Source organism: Dreissena polymorpha, chromosome 3 (genome assembly GCF_020536995.1).
Source record: "Dreissena polymorpha isolate Duluth1 chromosome 3, UMN_Dpol_1.0, whole genome shotgun sequence".
In the NCBI taxonomy this organism is placed as follows: Eukaryota; Metazoa; Mollusca; class Bivalvia; order Myida; family Dreissenidae; genus Dreissena; species Dreissena polymorpha.
Window position 1 is genome coordinate 48176711 of NC_068357.1, and position 18237 is coordinate 48194947.

An 18237-nucleotide genomic window follows, 5' to 3' on the forward strand; every position below is an offset into this window, starting at 1 on the left:
TGTATCAGTCATTTCAATTCCTATATCATAATATATAGATATATATAAATAAACATATATATATATATATATATATATATATATATATAAATATAATAATATATATATATATATATATATATATATATATATATATATATATATATATATATATATATATTATGTATCGTGCAGTTCAAGATATTACATTAGATTGTAGGGGTAGTTGTTATGTACAATAGTTGTAGTTTTTGCACCTGTTTTACTACCACGTACTTTGAGAAAAAACAATTTCGAATGAAAATGTTCCAATCAAGTTTGACGGTGCATGATAGACAAGTTAATAATGGAATGCAATTGCAATATTTACGGTATCAATGATCTGCTTCCCGTTGTGTGTGAACTATAAAAGGGTCTAAATGATTAGCGTTTTTTGGTTAGCCTGGAAACGAAGTTCTGCTTGTGTGAACAACGACTTACAAGATATCGTTGAATGGAGAAGGAATAAGTTATAGCTTTTCAAGCGAGTTGTAAAGAATTGTAAGGCAATCGAAATCATTCATTTAAAATTGCCAACTGATTCTGTTGATCATTGCAAAAAATGCGATTGTGTGGCATTCAATTGTATCGGTGCACGCACATCAGTTTCCCTGCAAAATGGATTTGAAATTAAATATATTTATCCTGTCACATGCCTTTAAATCAGCCTGATAACCAGGTTACCTAATAACCCAAAAGATATTAGGCTAGTAGACCACGTGACCTCGAATATCCGTCAGTCGCTCTCTGCGCATGCCTTTACTATGTACTTTTAATAAAATATACTTTTTTTCTATTAATAAAATACCAAGTACATGTAAAGTACCGTTTGTTTAAGTAGTATTATTTAGACAGCATAATTTCGTCTTTATGTTTTGCATTTATAACGAGTAACTCGATTTCTGTGTCGATTAACACGATGGAAGCTAGCCTTAGCGCTTTGCATGACGTGACGTCACAATGTTTTTGTTCGCGCGTGGTGTTTCCCAAAATACTCGAAAACTAGATCTTTTAGAAACATTTCAACAAATCTTGTAAATGTGACATGATATATAGAATAATAAGTTGGTGACGTGGATGGAGAATGGTTATCATGGCACGTCCGATAAGTTCCTCCGACTTGCCAGATAACCATTCTCCATTCCCGTCACCAGCCTATTATTCTCTATATCTGTGATTCGATGTCAATTCCATAAATTCCAGAATGTTATCAGCTGCTTGTACAGTTTTGGCGACTCATATGAATTTGAAAACCAATCAAACGCCATCATGTCCATATCAATAGCTGCATTAAAGTGATATTATGGGCATGTTTCACTGTTGAATTGAGCCGAAAAGAATAAACAGGTCAAAAGAGTTAGTAAAAATGTGGTTACTGACCAATTATCTGCAACTCATCTTGCTACTATTTTGTTTATATTTTTTTATATTCGAATTCTTATGTGACCCTCCCAGTCCTGTAAGCCGAAATGATCAGTAAAAATCAATTGTGTCTTTGTGTCGTATGTACGAATCTGCACTAAAACTAAATTTAGGCACACATCGTACATGCATGATCAGTTGTCAAACGAAAGAACGGTTTATATTCAAATGCATTATTTTTCTCTTTCCGGGATATTGTTTTAGTATGTTGATGCTGCATTAACAAACATAAGTGTATATGAAGTGAAAACACCAAAAATAAACAACGGTTGCGATAGACACCTATAAACTGTTAGATGCCCATACTATCACTTTAATATCGTCACTTGTATTTAAATCGCATAAAGCGTCTCATTGAATCCTTTGAATAATAGAAAATGAGATACCTTATACATTAATCGAACATATTAAAAGTTTGTAAAAATAAATTATAATATATACAATAAAACGTAAATATAAATGTTTTAAAAATAAATATAGATTAAAACGGATTTTATGAATAACTCACGTTATATATGGCTTTTTAGTAGTTTTGACTACTAATGTTAAGTTTTGCTTTTAATGATTAGTTTAATATGATTCCCATAAACAATACTCGAATCTGGTTGTTGTTTTGCAATGCAAACGCTAGCATCTTGCACTCACCTCTCCTCCGAAAATTATTAAGAATAATTCACAATTACCTTCACTTTTAAATGTGATTGTGCACTTAAGACAAATATGTATTCATTTCTTTGACTGATTCAATTCACAATACCAGCATACATATTGTTCGCTTTCTTAAGATTCAAAGTACAAGTTACAATTGCCTTACCTTTCAATAATAAACAATGTGATGAACATTGAATTAAAATTATTATACTATTTGTCTGTTAATTTCAATATATAAAATAGTATAAGGTTTTATTAAGAAAAATCGACATTTACAAATTCTAACCTATTTCAAATATGTATGGTTATTTCATCTCTAAATGTAACAAATAATTAAATAAACCACATTTTCAGGAACGAGTTGTTTGATATAATTAACAGTCGCAGTTTGCTGTCTCTAGACAACACGTTTTAAAAGGGTTATTTAAAGTTAATATATGCCCAATAAATTAACATAACATCATACTATTGGCCCGATGTTAAAAATTATTGCTGAATATGTCACGAAATCGTTTCTCACTTAGAATAGAAAAAAGAGAAGACTGTTGCCGTTGATTTTTTTATAATACACACAATTGCTAAACAAAGGAACGATTCAACATTTTTTTCTTGTCACACAACACTTGTTATTCGGTACTATGTGAAAACACGGTTTCTGTTTTGCTTATTAACATGAGGTGCAAAGAAAAACAACCTAAATATATGAGGTTATGTATTGTTATTAAATACAATTGAACTAACATCTTTTTCACTATGCTAATATATATGACAAGAGAATATGACACTAAATTGTATAAGTACATAGGATTTAGTTGAGTTCCGAATACATTATTTTGACAATAAGGTGAACCTGTTTTTTTTTGCCTTCCATTTCTGCTTGTTAACGGTAAATCGTCCAGGAATATTAGTTTATTGATCAGATGAGATCATGTACAATAATTTAATTCCAAACACACGCTTTGACAGGGCTCAACATTAACCTAAAATCCAACTTGCTCTGCGGGGCAAGTACTGTAAACATAATATTTTGTAATAAAGATCAAAATGATACACCACAACACTTTTTTATTTTTGCACATTATACAAAATGATAACCGCACTTAAAGTCTAATTAATGTCTAAATTTAATGCTCTTTGTTCTTTTTTTGCACTTGCCAGTGCATAATGGGGAATTTGTTCATATTCAATAATTTATTAGACGATCTTTCAAAAATAAAAAAGGAAGAAAAACAAATTTTTTTGGGGGGGTAGGGGGGTAGGAGGGGTGAGAGGGGGTATAATGTGGGGTGTGGTAATTTATTAGATGATGTTTAAAAAAAAATTGGTCGGGGGAGGTTGGTTGGTTGGGGGTGAAGGGGGTATAATGTGGGACGTGGGGTAATTGTTTAGATGTTTAAAAAAAATTGGAGGGGGATGGAGGCTTGGGGGGTTGAGGGGGAGATTTCCTGGGTCGGGGCGTGGGGTATTGTCTAGGTGGAATCCATTGTGGTATTCAGGTAAGTGTTGTTTTGTCAAAGTAATAATAAAATGTGAACATAAATAAAGAAGTTATGGCAATTTAAGCAAAATGTTCAATTATCTTAGTGTAAAAGGGGCCATAATTATGCCAAAATGCTTGATACATTTTGTCTGCTCGTGTTTACAGGTTGGGGCCATGTTGGTTAACAAGTATGCAACATATAAAAGCAATATGTCAACAGGATATAGGAAATATTTGGGGTAGTACGCAAACTTTATTATAGATTTATCAATAATATGCATACTAAGAATAGAGGGGCAATAATTAAGACACAATGCTTGATAGATTTGTCTGCTCTTGTTTATAGGTTGGGGTCATGTTGGTAAACAAGTATGCAAAATATAAAAGCAATATGTCAAGGGACAATGAAAATAAATGGGGTAGTACGAAAACTTTAACATTTGCACGTTAACGCTAACGTAGAAGCTAACGCCGACGCCGGGGTGAGTAGGATAGCTCCACTATATATGTTTTATATATAATAGCTAAACATATTTTGCCCGGACCCATTTTTTACTTGCCAGGGGCAATAGGACAACTGTTAATGTTGAGCCCTGACGCTCGGCAAACTATTCTTGGTTGACAAACATCTTTAGTCTAAACCGTTTTACAACTTACCATTAATCGTTCTTGCATAAACTGACATATCGGATGGTTGATTATGTATGCACTTCCTAAAGAATGCAGACCAAAACATTTAGTTTTAATTGTTAGTATTGTGAGTATGTAATGCCAGATTAAACTATGTACAATAATCAATTACACACCAACGCCGGATCAAATAAACTTGATTGACAAACATGCACTGTTAAAAAATTGAAAATCGTTTTAACTTACTACTCACCATCCATTATCGTTCTTGTTTTAACCGATTAATCTGATCGAGAGTAATGCACGCACTTAATAAAACATGCAGTGAAATTGCATGTTGTTTGAATTATGTGTAATGTGATAAGTTTATTCCTGGCGCACAAAACTTAAATTACTAACCCAGGCTTAGTTAATTATACGTGGTTGACAAACATTAACTGGTCAATATTTTAAACCGTTCATTTACACTTTCCACTATCGGCGATGTTTCAACCAATAAATATGATGTTTGATAATGAACACACTTAATCAATCGTCCTGACCTATAGCATTGTATTTTAATGGTGTGCAAGTAATAAATATACTTTTTAAACAAGTCAGGATGCATCTTCGCATGGTGTTTGTACCCGATAAAAAAATGCTTAAGGAGGATAGTATGGATAAGACAGCATTGTTAATTGTTATTATAATCATTGGTTTCCAATATGGTATTATTGCGATGCAGCTTTGCATTCTATTCTACAAATGGCTTTAAAAGATACACATTATTAAACATTACTCTGCTTTAAATGTCTGACCAAAGCAAATAAAATGATGACATGCCTTTGATATACGCCGTGGTGTAAATGACCTCTGAGAACGGGGTGAATGCCTCACGTAAAGTGTTTAATTTTACACTTGTCACTAGATAAGAAATTAACCAAAATCAACTCTGACAGTACAGGCGTTTAGTGATATACCTTTTTCGAAAGGTTTGATGACTACAAGTACTGTATGAGCAAACATTCCCATTTGGTGGACATTCATAAAGTCTTATCTAAAGGGTCAAGTTGTTTCATCAAACTTGGTCTTGCTGACACAGTTTACGTTCTTAAGGTCATGTTTTGGCTTTGCTCTACAAACACGTTTGATTCGAGAGCGTCGTTTTGATTATATTTAAAGTATGTAATGCGTCATTTATTATTTATCCCGAATATGACCTCATCAAATTCGTTAGTATGACCCATAGATGTTGTACTTCCAGTTTTGCTGTTCCGTTCAATTTTCAATTTATCAAAACCCAAACATTTCATGAAAGAGGTATTCCAATAAGAGATAAAAACAGACGACCAAACAATAGTCATAAGAAATAACAAATAAAACAAAAACATAATACAGTCAAAACGTGTACGAGGACAATTAGAAGTGGCCTTAATGGATTGGAACATTGTGTAGGCGACGTAAAGGCTGTACTGGTTTTCACATGCATTAACCAATGAATTTATTAAGAGATACTAATACGTTCGATTATATTGAATGCATTCAATTGACAACGAAGGGCACTATTATGTTATCACAAACTATATGAGATCGTAACACGGTGTTATATTAAAGTGCTTATTGTTAAAGCGCGCAATACAAAGCGCTCGCTTTTAAGCAAAAAAAAGGCAACTTTACTGCAACATTAATACTGTAAAATATCAGTAAGCAAATCAATGATTTTGTTTAATGTTTAATTTCAGGATGGATAATACGGATGTGCGGTCCATTTCGGTGCAGGAATTTGCCTCAATTAGAATATTTCCCTGTTGAGTAATACAATCACTTGAAACCGTCCATCGATACATTTTAATCGCTAAAAAAACCTTCCTTATTTCACGAGCCATTTGCTATTTTACAGCAATAAATATGTAGAGTGTTACATGAAAGACACACAAAAATTCCCAGAAAGTGGGACTCATGACGTTATCACATGCAGGCGACAATTCATTGGATGATATCATGACGTAATCACATGCAGGCGACAATTCATTGGATGATATCAGGATGGGTTTTGCATCTTATAAATATTCACGACAGGGAGTGCATTCTTTATCATTCAGGAACGCACGAGTGTTCTCTCACTTCATGTGATGATTTCGTTAGGATAAATCGAAAACAGACTTAACTGCAATCGAGTGAAAGGTAAACATTTCAAATCACAAAAAGCTCATTTGTACCAATAATTGCATTTAACAACTTTGAGTAATTTATTGAAATAAATACGCTGTATCCATATAATTATAACGGAAGTAAATCAATCAATGAATCGCTCTTAAAATGCAATTAATTAATAAAACAACACTTGAAATTTAATTGTAATAAATATACAGAGGATATACTTCGCGTTCAGACGAACAAATGTATGATAAATAAATGAATGAGTTCGACAATTTTATGAACGTCGATTTAAATTTAACAAACAAATTTCCACAATCACAATTACTTAACGGGAGCAAACAACATGTGGGTATTGAGAAAGCACATATTAACATTTTGGTAAATATAAAACAGAAAATAAATATATCGCTATTGTTAAGATAATGAAAAGACTTTTTATTGACAAACCCGATGTGGTTGCCCTGGCCTTTTGCCAAGTGCCTATCACTTAGACAATCATATACAGATGAAGATATAAAAATCAAGCGATCTTATACTCCATTGCTTGTTTGTGATGCGGTGAATTTTCTGGAAACTAATTCAAATTCATATTTCTGTATATTATAACGAATCGGAATTATTCCTGTGTAAATGATTCGTTTTATGTGTGCAAACATTTTCATCGACGCGTATGTTTAACTCATTAACCAACTGTTGATTGTTCTATATGTTTCACGTGTCTTGTCAAATCAATTGAAAAGTAGAATATTACACAAAATGGTAAATTACTTCGCATTCAGCTTGCAATCCACCACAATTAATTGCAGCTTTATGCTCATTCGACTTGCGATTGACCATAACTGACCAACACCGATTTATATAAACCCGATTTTCGAAACACGAGAACTTACGAAAATAGGTTCGTTTGTTTGCATTCAATCCAAAAATATGATCATACTGAACAATCTTCATCAAATTGTCTTTTAAATAAGGATAAGATCCTAATCTGCGCTTTATTTTTATTTTTCATCCATGATTATTTATATAAATAAATAAATAAATAATATAAATTACCATTATGCAAGTACATGCGACCCCTATTAAGCAATTTGATGTTTGAAATGAAAGTTATGTCAAGAATTCAGAGCCTTTTACCAAACGGCCTAGTAAAAACACGTTGCAAATTTATTCCAGTCACGTTTACTGGCATAAAAGGATGCTTTGAAATGGGAATTTAAATTTGGATCAAGTTTATGCGAAATGATTGCATCTATTCAGGGCGGATTGATAACTTGTAAATAAACTGCCGTGTTGGTACATAAGCCGAAATTTTCTACATACAAATGTGAACGATTGATTATCAAATTTTGATATATGTGAGAAACGATTTATATACCCGATAATTGGCATGTCGATGGTTAGACCGTGCTGAAAATGTGAAGAATGTTTCGGTGCAGTCTAGTTAATCTTTAGTTTATAAACGTAATATAACTGTTTATTCAACGTTTAACTGTATACGTTTATACTTTATTAAAGTGTGTCATTTCGTCAAGTCCGAGAAGACACACGTGGTTTGCAGTTTTGTTGTGTTCCATAAAGTAGATAATCTAAATTAATCTTCATTTTATTGCATAGGTTATAGTTTGTTGAAACAAACTTAAAAAGAGTCCTCGTGTTTGAAATGTTTTTATAAAGAAACGTATTATGACGTTACGTTCAATTATCGAAAGTTTCCAACATACGACGTTTATCACTCGTTTTTTCTTTTTTTTCATCTAGTTGTTAGAGTATTTCATTTGTTTTAAATAACCTTTTTTAACTAGCACTTAAACATATCATGTTTGTGTCGACCATTATCATGGCACATTCACATGTCTACAGAAAATACTTTAATAATGTTAAACTTTACAACGTTATTGTTCAATATGTGTGGATATCAATCTGCGCAATGTCAACTGTAACCAAATAAATGTCGCCACGCACGTGCAATATAGTGCTCAGCCTGAATAAGATGGTTTGCTTTGGTTTAAAACAAACATGAACACTGACCCTATCATGCATAAGCAAATTTATTTTTCATCTGAACATATATCTGTGTTTTATTTACGAATTAAATATTTGCCTAAGGACGATAATAGTTCATATTTGCAACCCTGAAAGTGATGCGAATTCTTAATAAGTCAATCATTTTATTCTTATTATGTCCGTGACATATATTGTTGAACGTAATTATCGAATCAATCATTTAGTGTTCTCCGGAAGCAACGGCAGCCGGCGATTTCACCGTTTACTAACAATCTTGCCGCCGACACCTTTTCCCCCAAAATATAAATTCAAAACATGGCAAAAAACGCCCGTTTTAGTTCTTAGTCCCTTTTTACTTTGATAATATAACTGGGTACTCAATTTTAATGGAAAACTCTATTAAGAATGCTATTTTCTTGTTAAAATAACAATTCATATACTTGAGTTGTATCATTAAAAATAAGCGTTATAAGTTGTAAATAACTACTAACTTAACAACTAAAAAGGAGAATAGTTTTGCATTTTCCAGCTTATTTGTCGTCATTTGAGTTTATAATTTCTATCATTTGACGTCAAGCGGACACTCCAAACACATTCATGTTTAAGTGTAAGCAGTAATACTTGTGTTAAATATGTATTTGTAAACAAAAGCGAACTTCCTTTCATTGAAAGGAAGCGTAAACAACTTAACAGTAATTTATGTCAAGTATGTATCATTAGTTACACTCGAAATGTGTTCATTATTTGTATTTGTCCGTCTAGAACATTGCGGATATTCGCACGAAAACACTTCACAAAATGAAGACATATCTTATTCATGAATACTTGCGTAAGTTGCCTTTAAGCTATTTAAATGTATTAAATGTGGTTTGTATCAAAGTATAACTGACCGAATGCACACGGTTGTATAGTTTATCAACTAAGATAAAATATATGAGTATAACACATTAAGTGAATAAGCACTATTAAAGTTAAACTAAAATTAAACTCCTACCGTACAATTTCTGTTTACATCGAGCCCTACCAAATACACTCTGTCATCTACGGTATTTTACAGTTTCAATTTGGTAGTCGTGCATATCGGAGTAACGTTGTGTACGTTTAAAGTTTTTTCTTTCAATTTCAGTGGAATTAAAATTAAAACAGAACGGTCACGAACAAGGTCAAAATAATTAAATTAATTCTTCTTCAAAAGTTTGGTGCACTTCGATCTTAATGTTTTTGTGAACGGATAAGATAGTTTGCAGTTTAAAAAGAGTTCATATGTTTGGATTTATTACTTGTTAGATATCGGATTATACCAAACTGGTGAGTGTATACTACAATTAATTTGCGCATTTAATTTTTTTAAATAAATTTATGAGGATACGATAGTCAAAAATATAGGAATGTGTGTTATAATATATAGAGCTATAAAAAGTATGGCGAAGTTCTTTCGATTTAGTACGCTGAACGAAAATGTGTTTTACTTAAGTTCTTGTTTTTTATCATTCTTGTATTATATAGCTGTCAAAGCATTATTTTCAAGATTGAAAATATACGACATAAAAGCATTTACAACTATAAGCAAATAATGGCTCACGTTATGTTATAGCTTCAAGCAAAATGCTTACAGAACTACATGTTAAGGGGCAATTTGGAAACAATTAAACAATTACAATTCTTATAGTAGCAATTTACAAATGTGATTTTCATTAAACATAACTGTTATAAACATAACGTGCAATGAACGTACGATGGTTTAACTTTGACTAGTCGATCCCTTTAACGTATGTTTCATAAAATATAAAAACATTTATATGTGCAAAACATCGTGTCTGCATAGTTTTATTATGAGTTTTTGCTTAAATGAAAAGAAGTTAATAACACACAATTTTAATGCTTAATACCTGAATCCGTTAATACTACATAACAAGCTTATTAAGGAATATGACATTTACATCCTTTAGATGAACAAACGTTATTTACTTAACGTAAATACGTTTGATATCGCGGAACCTTTATTTCTAAATAAACAATTTAAGATGAAATACATTTTAAGCGTTTAAACCGAACCCAAACGTGTGTTTAAATTTGGCAGATGACAAGTGGGATATAGGAGAACATTTCGTTTGTGTATCGCTGTTTTAAACTCTTCTTAATGTCCTCTGTCAGAAAACTGCACTAATTCTACAAAGCCAACAGGTGATTATAGGTGCATATTTAAATTGCAAATTACAACATCAGTGTCTTATGAAGCGTTTTTATTGAGAATTTTAGATTTCGTATTTCAGTTTAAGGTTGTTAATCGTGTTAATAGAGTTGTGCTTTGCGGTCAACAATCGCTTAAACGGCAAATTTGACTCTGACTGCGTTTTAGCCACTTTTATATCGGACCCACAAACATTGAATATTGGGTATCGATAGCACTTATTTAAGTGCGCTCGCTCATATTCGAACTGTCAGTTGCTGCATTTGTCAAACGGTATTTATGAACATGGTGTAAGCCTTTCATGCTATGGTTAAAAGTGAAGCTGAAAAATTAAAGTGCAATACTTAAAAAGTTATTTGAACATGATGATTATCATTTTAAGCATATGTTATACACAACATATTTCCCCAGTGATAGCAATACTAGAAGAAAATACTATAATATTACATTATCCTATACAGTTGTTACTTAAATAATTATTTTATTTGATTAGATCGATAATATAAAACCAAATTAACGTGTGGTGTTTCGAAAACCATCAATAATATCTTTAAAATTATGGAACTGCCTTTTCTTATACGGGTTTTTTATACAGTATATTTTGATGTCGTTAATTCAAATTTATAGTTAAACAAAACCGACTTGAAGTAAGTATAGTGAAAAATGTCGGACAGCAAACTTTAAAATATATGTTGTTGTTTTAACTATAAAACTTGTTAAACGGTGTAACAGAAATTTATATTGCACGGTTTCTGTGTTAATTGGAATCATTTTAGAAGAAGTTAACCCATTTATGCCTAGCGTCTAGAAAAAAGGGCTTGGCAAACAGCGTAGACCCAGATGAGACGCCGCAGGAAATTCTGTTAGAAATATTTAAAATATAGAAATAAATATACTAGACATCCCTAATTTTGGAAATAAATTGATCCAATTTAGAAGGATGGGAGAGTCCACTAGGCATAAATGGGTTTTAAAAAAAACAACTCCGGCGAATGAAACGCGTTCAACGCGTTCCCTGATATCGCATAACTTCTTATGCTCCCCAAAAATTAGACTTTAGTGCGTGACAATCGTTTCAACAAGAGGCGAACTTAAGAGTCGCGCAAGTATTTGTAAAAGAATGTTAATTGAACGAAATATTTATGTCCATTATGCATAAATTTAACAGCCCTTCAGGCCGCACGCACAATGGTTGTTTTATTGAGCGAAGATAGCACGATTCGCTGATTTTGAGATTTTTGCGGTGGCAAGTTGTTTGCGATTTCAATATCACAGCAAACCGGTGTAAATCTTGTTACTAAAACACACACTGCGTCTCAGTTTATAATGATGGTCTGGGATGTGGGAATTAAGATTTAAACTGTAACACTCAACATAAAGGATAAGGTACAATCACAAAATTCACGAACACTCTAATTCGTAAAATGTCGTTTTACAAAACAAATTGTGAGGTGGCAATCGTGCTTAGCATAATTGATAATTTATTGATCTTCCCATCAACTAATTCCATAGTTTTACAGGTCGCCGTGGTGTAATGGATATGGTGTCCGCCTAGCGACCAGGAGGTCACGGGTTCGATCCCCACCGTGGGAGCGTTCATTATATCTCCCCCAAAGACACCAAGTACTGGTTCTAGGCCCAGGAAACGGACCCGAGCTTTAAGCCTTAAGCTTTCGATGCAATCGAGCTAAAATAAATAGGTTAAAACTAACTATTCCATACGTGCGTAATGTATGATTATTCAACATCATTGAAGAATGTAAGAAACTCTGTTGATGTTATATACAAATTATATATTCATAATTCAAGAACCGATATGTGAACAAACACAATTCTAATTAAAATTGGTAAAAGAAAACTATATGAGACATAATAATATATTAATTCAAGCAATACTGGTATAATGAAGCACATTCGAAATTGGAACATTATAAGTTTTAACATATTACCTGAAGATCATGTTGCAAGTATGCATATCTGTTCAGCCTGACTGCGTCTTAAAGCATACTAGGTTGAAACTAAGCGCGCGACTCGAGAGATGTGATCACATTCAATGAAGCAAGGTGAAAAGGCTAAATTTCATTTTCCCTTAAGACTGTGCTCAACTGGCGATTAGAATATTGCGTGTCCTTCAACATGATGGCAAGTTCTTATTTCAAACAGAGTACGCTTCGTTCACATCGGAGAATCCATTGTGGTGCGGTATTCTCTTTTCGCTGTATTATGTTGCCTTAAATCTTCCAAATTCATATATACAAGTACGTATGCTTCGCCCAAAGTGTTTTACTTTGTGATGGTAACACCGAGTTATTGCAAAAGCTGCGTTTTTGTTTGCATACCACTTACAGATAAAAATACAATGTTACGCATATTTTAAAACTGGCTTAATGTTACGTTTATCACCAATTTATGTTATACATATCCGCGTTATAAAAAATATGGACATTCTAATCAGTTACTTGTTCATTGATGCGATTTCCAAAGACGTTCTTGTTAAATGCATTCAAAATAAAAACACGCTTTAGTCGAACGTGTTCAATAATAAAAAAGACAAAAGGTTAAACTAATGCTTTAAGAATATTTACTAAATTAGTTTGGAGTTAATACAATTTGAGTTTAAAGATGTATGACTTCTTGACTGCATACCTGCATTATTGTATGCATTCGTTACATAAAATACTTCGTATAACGGCTCATGTTGTAACGGAAATAATGGGGTTGGCAGAAACCATATGCGTCGTGTGTCTGCGCGAATAGTTATGGGTTGCCGTTTTTGTTGGTGTCATTTTCACTGAAATTAGAATTTAATTTTAATATGAAAACGGTCTGTAAATCTACACGACTCTGCTCGTGGAATGTACCTCGAAAGATAAAAAAAAATAAATCCCACAAAACGGTCGAAATTAAAAAATGGAACGTATAATTGAATGCTGCAATACTTCAGACAGTCACAATCAATTTTATTTCTGTTACGTGCAAAATTACTTGCGAAGAAGTGTTGATGCATGGACATTTTAAGCTATTACAGCAGTTTCAATTTCAATGTTTCACTTACTTAAACTAAGGTCGTTCCATAAAATGTTTGCATCGCAGGAAATTTTTATTTGAGCCCCGTTCTAGGAAAAACTACGTTTTAGGCATGTGCGTATAGTGTCTTGCAAAATTAGCCTGTGCCAACTGCTAAGGCTATTGTGGGACGACGCTTTACGTACATGTATAAAGCCTGGTTGTACCCGTGGGGGGCTCATTAAAAATCCAAAGACCAGGCGACAGTGATTATTTATTCTAATACACGAAAGCGTAATTAAAATACAAGCGATTCACAACATATTCTTAAATTCGTAGGAAGTCCTAAATAAAAAAGAAAAGTTACTGACCTCCCCGTAAAAAGTATCCTTTCCAATTCAAATTCATGTCGATAACATCATGTTTACATATTTGACGCTTAAGAATCACTAATCAAATTTAGAGTGGCATTCAACTGTCAAAATCTATTTATAGTAATCATAATTGAAACGTGTGTCTTTATGACACTCAATCCTAATGTAAGAGTTCTCGTGTGTTGAGGGCTTTTATTTATGACACTCTAAATGATGTCGTTAAGGGTTTGTTGTACAATGTAAATACGAGTCAATTCTTGTATTTAAAACCATATTTTGACAATCCACGCGACGAGTCCGAATACTAATACTAACAAGGCAATAAAATAGCGTTCAATAAATACAACAATACCACCTTAACGATGTAATGGTCTTCAAACACAATGCTTTCAGTAATGTACACATGCAAATCCGCTGCTGAAATGAATATCAAGAGAAATTAAGCGTTTGCATCTAAAAACTGTTTTAAAAAAGGAACCGTCCAAAATGTAGAGCTAGTTTTTCACAATGTTTCTGGTTGTTTAAGTACACATCAATTTTTTCCCCTCTTACGTAGTTTTTATTGTAACTTTTGAATTAACACATATTCCATTAAATAGGACTATTTAATTTTGAACTTAATTGAAGGCGGAAATGGTTGTAACAATTATATGGATAAGATGGTTAACAACTATATTTATACATGAAAGGCTAGCTGTCGAAAAGTTTGAGATGGTATCTTGCCTTCCGTTAAAAATCAATGACAGCTCATTTGTAGGATAAATTATGTGTCGCGCGAGCAATAAAACTTGTACAAAATTTGAGGTTCACGCAAGGGCATGAAATTAACTGGCGAAACGTTGATTTATGATCATATTCAAAACGTGTCAATACTGATATGCAACGATATCTTTTAAGTTATTATTATCATGGTTTTAATAAGGAAAAGTAGGTCAAGAGCGAACCAAGAAGAAGCAACGGTTCGCAGATTAAGATTTTCGGTGAAATGAGATACATTTTGTGTCACCGGAGCGTATACGACTTTAAAGGGATCTTTTCACGGTTTGGTAAATTGACAAAATTGAAAAAAGTTGTTTCAGATTCGCAAATTTTCGTTTTAGTTATGATATTTGTGAGAAAACAGTATTACTGAACATTTACCATAGTCCAATATAGCAATTATATGTATCTTTTGGCGATTTGAAAACCTAAAAATTATAAAGCGTTGCAACGCGAAACGATTGAATGATTTGGAGAGTTCTGTTGTTGTCGTTTAAATTTACGAAACTACGAAGATTGCTTATACAAGGTATAAAATACTTTGTGTGTGTACACTCGGCGGAATAGCCGAGAGGGCTAATGCGTTTTTACTTTAGACTAACTCCAGGACTCCGGGGGTCACTGATTCGAGCCCTGATACCGGCTACTTTTTTCCTTGTTTTAATTTTATTCTTGATTTTTTACTGGAGCTTTTAAGATCCAATGTTTACATTTATCAATATAAAGCATTTAATGACAAACTTCAAAATATGCCAAAATCTGTGAAAAGGCCCCTTTAAAGCATTAATATTTAAACAGCGCTATGAATGTCAACACTTTTCTGAGATAGATGGTTTATGGTTTGAAAAAAAATGCAAGTTAACATTATTTTGCCACCTTTTTGCTGCTGAATGTTTGCTTTATAGAAGGACATGTGCTGAAACAAACGGCAGCAAAGTAGATATTATAAAAGTACAGAGCTTCTTAATTACTCTAATAAAGTTTACATATGCCCTTAAATGATACACATTAGTTTAAAACCAGACCCTGTAATAAAAAAACAGACGATGCTATCAGCTTTAAAAGCAACGCAAAATTTACTTTGATTTTACCGTATGTGCAACAAAACAAATTGTACAATCAAAAAGGCCTAAAGTGTTTCGTTCAACTATAAAGCTAGTAATTTATCTTCAAAAATGGCAAGGAAATCAAGATTTAGTTAATTTTATGATTTTTTGCAATAAGTAAAGAACTTGTCTTCGATAACTTTATAAAGCCAGCCATCCCCTATTGAAAGTATTAAATTACAATATAATAGCTTGATAAATAAATGAACAAATTGGACAAGTAAAACCGCAATTTAATAACTTAAAAAAATACATTATAAATGTATGCCTTGAATTATGCAACTTAACCCATTTATGCCTAGTGGACTCTCCCATCCTTCTAAATTGAATCAATTTATTTCCAAAATTAAGGATGTCTAGTATATTTATTCTATATTAAGAATATTTCTTACAGAAATTCCTTTAAGCAAACAGCGCAGAACCTGATGAGCCTCAAATGGGTCTACGATGTTTGCCAAGGCCTTTTTTCTAGACGCTAGGCATAAATGGGTTAAGAAATTTAATGTCACGTCATATTAAGATATAGATGGGCACATATTTGTTCCGGAAAAAGATATTTGCGTTTCCGCGGTGCCACGTTTACTATAAAACTTTGGCAGACTTTAACCCTGCGTTTAAATATAAAAATTCCTATTATTATTTTTCAATCGGCATCTTTATGTGTAAATATTACGGATACATTTAGGTAAAGGTTCGTCTATAAATATTCGTCGGAAAGTGTGAGTTTTCGAGTGCAGTTAAACATAATTGATATTTGAATAATTTAAAGTAACAGTGCGTTAAGTAGGCCGTCACATATCTGGCATTAGGAATTCACATGAAATGTAAAGAAATTCCTATCACTTATTTACATCTAATACCCAAATTCAAAAATGCAATGCTCAGCCGAGAAGTGGTGATAGTGGATGGAAATATTTATTACAAAGTAAATATGTGCTGATAACAGCGTATGAATTGATTGAGCCGGGGCCTAGTTTAAGTAACCGTCGTATAAAAAAGGATTGTAGTTGTATCGCAATTCGCTCGTGTGAAGTTATTATCTCAAGAGGTGGATAGAAAGCATCTAATTTATTACCACGCCTTTTTGATTCGTGTGTCGTTCGTACGTGTTTGGACTCTTATATATATTTATTCAGGCAATAGTTCTTTCTGTGATATCTGATGCTTTTGTTGCTGAATTGTTGTTGTTTTATTGGTTTTATTAATCCACTGGTTTTGATGCAATCAATCTAAAATAGTTATTTTTTCGGTTATGACGTCATACTACAGCGAAACCTATTTGTCATCAAATATGGAGCACATTTTCTAAAACGTGTTTATAAAATCAAGAACGTTTCGTAAGCCTAAATGAATAATTATTATGTATTACATTATTGGTACTTCAAATTTGTTTACAATGGGCAAATGTGTAAACAGAAAAATACATAAAACTAATGTACTTCTATTATAATGAATTTGGAGCGATTCATTACAATTAACTTCTTCATATGAAAATTTCCATATGTTTTTATAAAGCCCTGAATAGAATTGATAAATACAGTTAACAGGCATACTAGATAACGCTTTTTCAGATAAAGTTCGCATACATATTTAATTGCCGATTATATTTTTGCCCGATAATGTCATAAATAAATAAGTATTAATGTCTTTAAATAATCGAGTGTACTTTAATACTTGAGAATTTAAAAAAAGGAAACAAGATGTACTATATCAATTGATATAATAAATATTGTTTGTGCATATTATTTACAATATAAGGAATGCAGACGACGGGGTTTCATAAAATGACAGGCAGCAGAATTATATGTGTACAATTTATTACCATACATGCACCAAAATCGCGAACTCGTGTCCCAAAACAGTAATTGAATCTTGATATAAAGGCTGTCGTACTGCGAACTGTAAGTTCATAGTGACATTAATAGACTATATATGCACAAGAAATAATTCCATAAAAATGACAACTATTTCGCAATATTATGTTCTTCCCTCTCTTCAAAGTTTGCAATGTTCCCAATGCAGTGTTATAAGACCGTTGTAATCATTGAAATGTAACAGCTCTTTTTTTCGAGAAAACCTTCATGGTATTAACGTGATTTACCATTTTCATAGCGATTTGTTAATTTAATATCGTGTGTTTATGTTTCCAATAAAAAAACAGTGGTTCAAACTTCATTTGCCTTAGTATACCGATATGTTATAGATCAAACTCATATAACCTACTTCTTGTAACAATCGTTCAACGCGTTATACATATTGAAACAAATGTTTTATATCAACTCTATTATATAATTGCGATCCAAAATTGAGGTTTAACTATAAATTGGCTTATTCCATTTCATAGTTTGAATAATCTGCATAGCAATGATTACGGCTCATTTGACAATGTGGTACATATCGCGAAATGTCCGTCTCGTCGAAAGCATGACATTGCACAACACTAGGTACTACATACAC

At 32.5% G+C, this 18237-nt stretch overlaps 1 protein-coding gene across 1 annotated transcript in view; it reads left to right on the forward strand.

Moving 5' to 3' along the window:
- Positions 1-9330: 9330 nt before the first annotated feature.
- LOC127874047 (uncharacterized) overlaps positions 9331-18237 on the forward strand; it is a 32125-nt gene continuing 23218 nt past the window's right edge. Inside the window, exon 1 of the mRNA XM_052418159.1 lies at positions 9331-9652. The gene's annotated coding sequence lies outside the window, so the exon portion shown is untranslated. The remainder of the gene's footprint in view (positions 9653-18237) is intronic.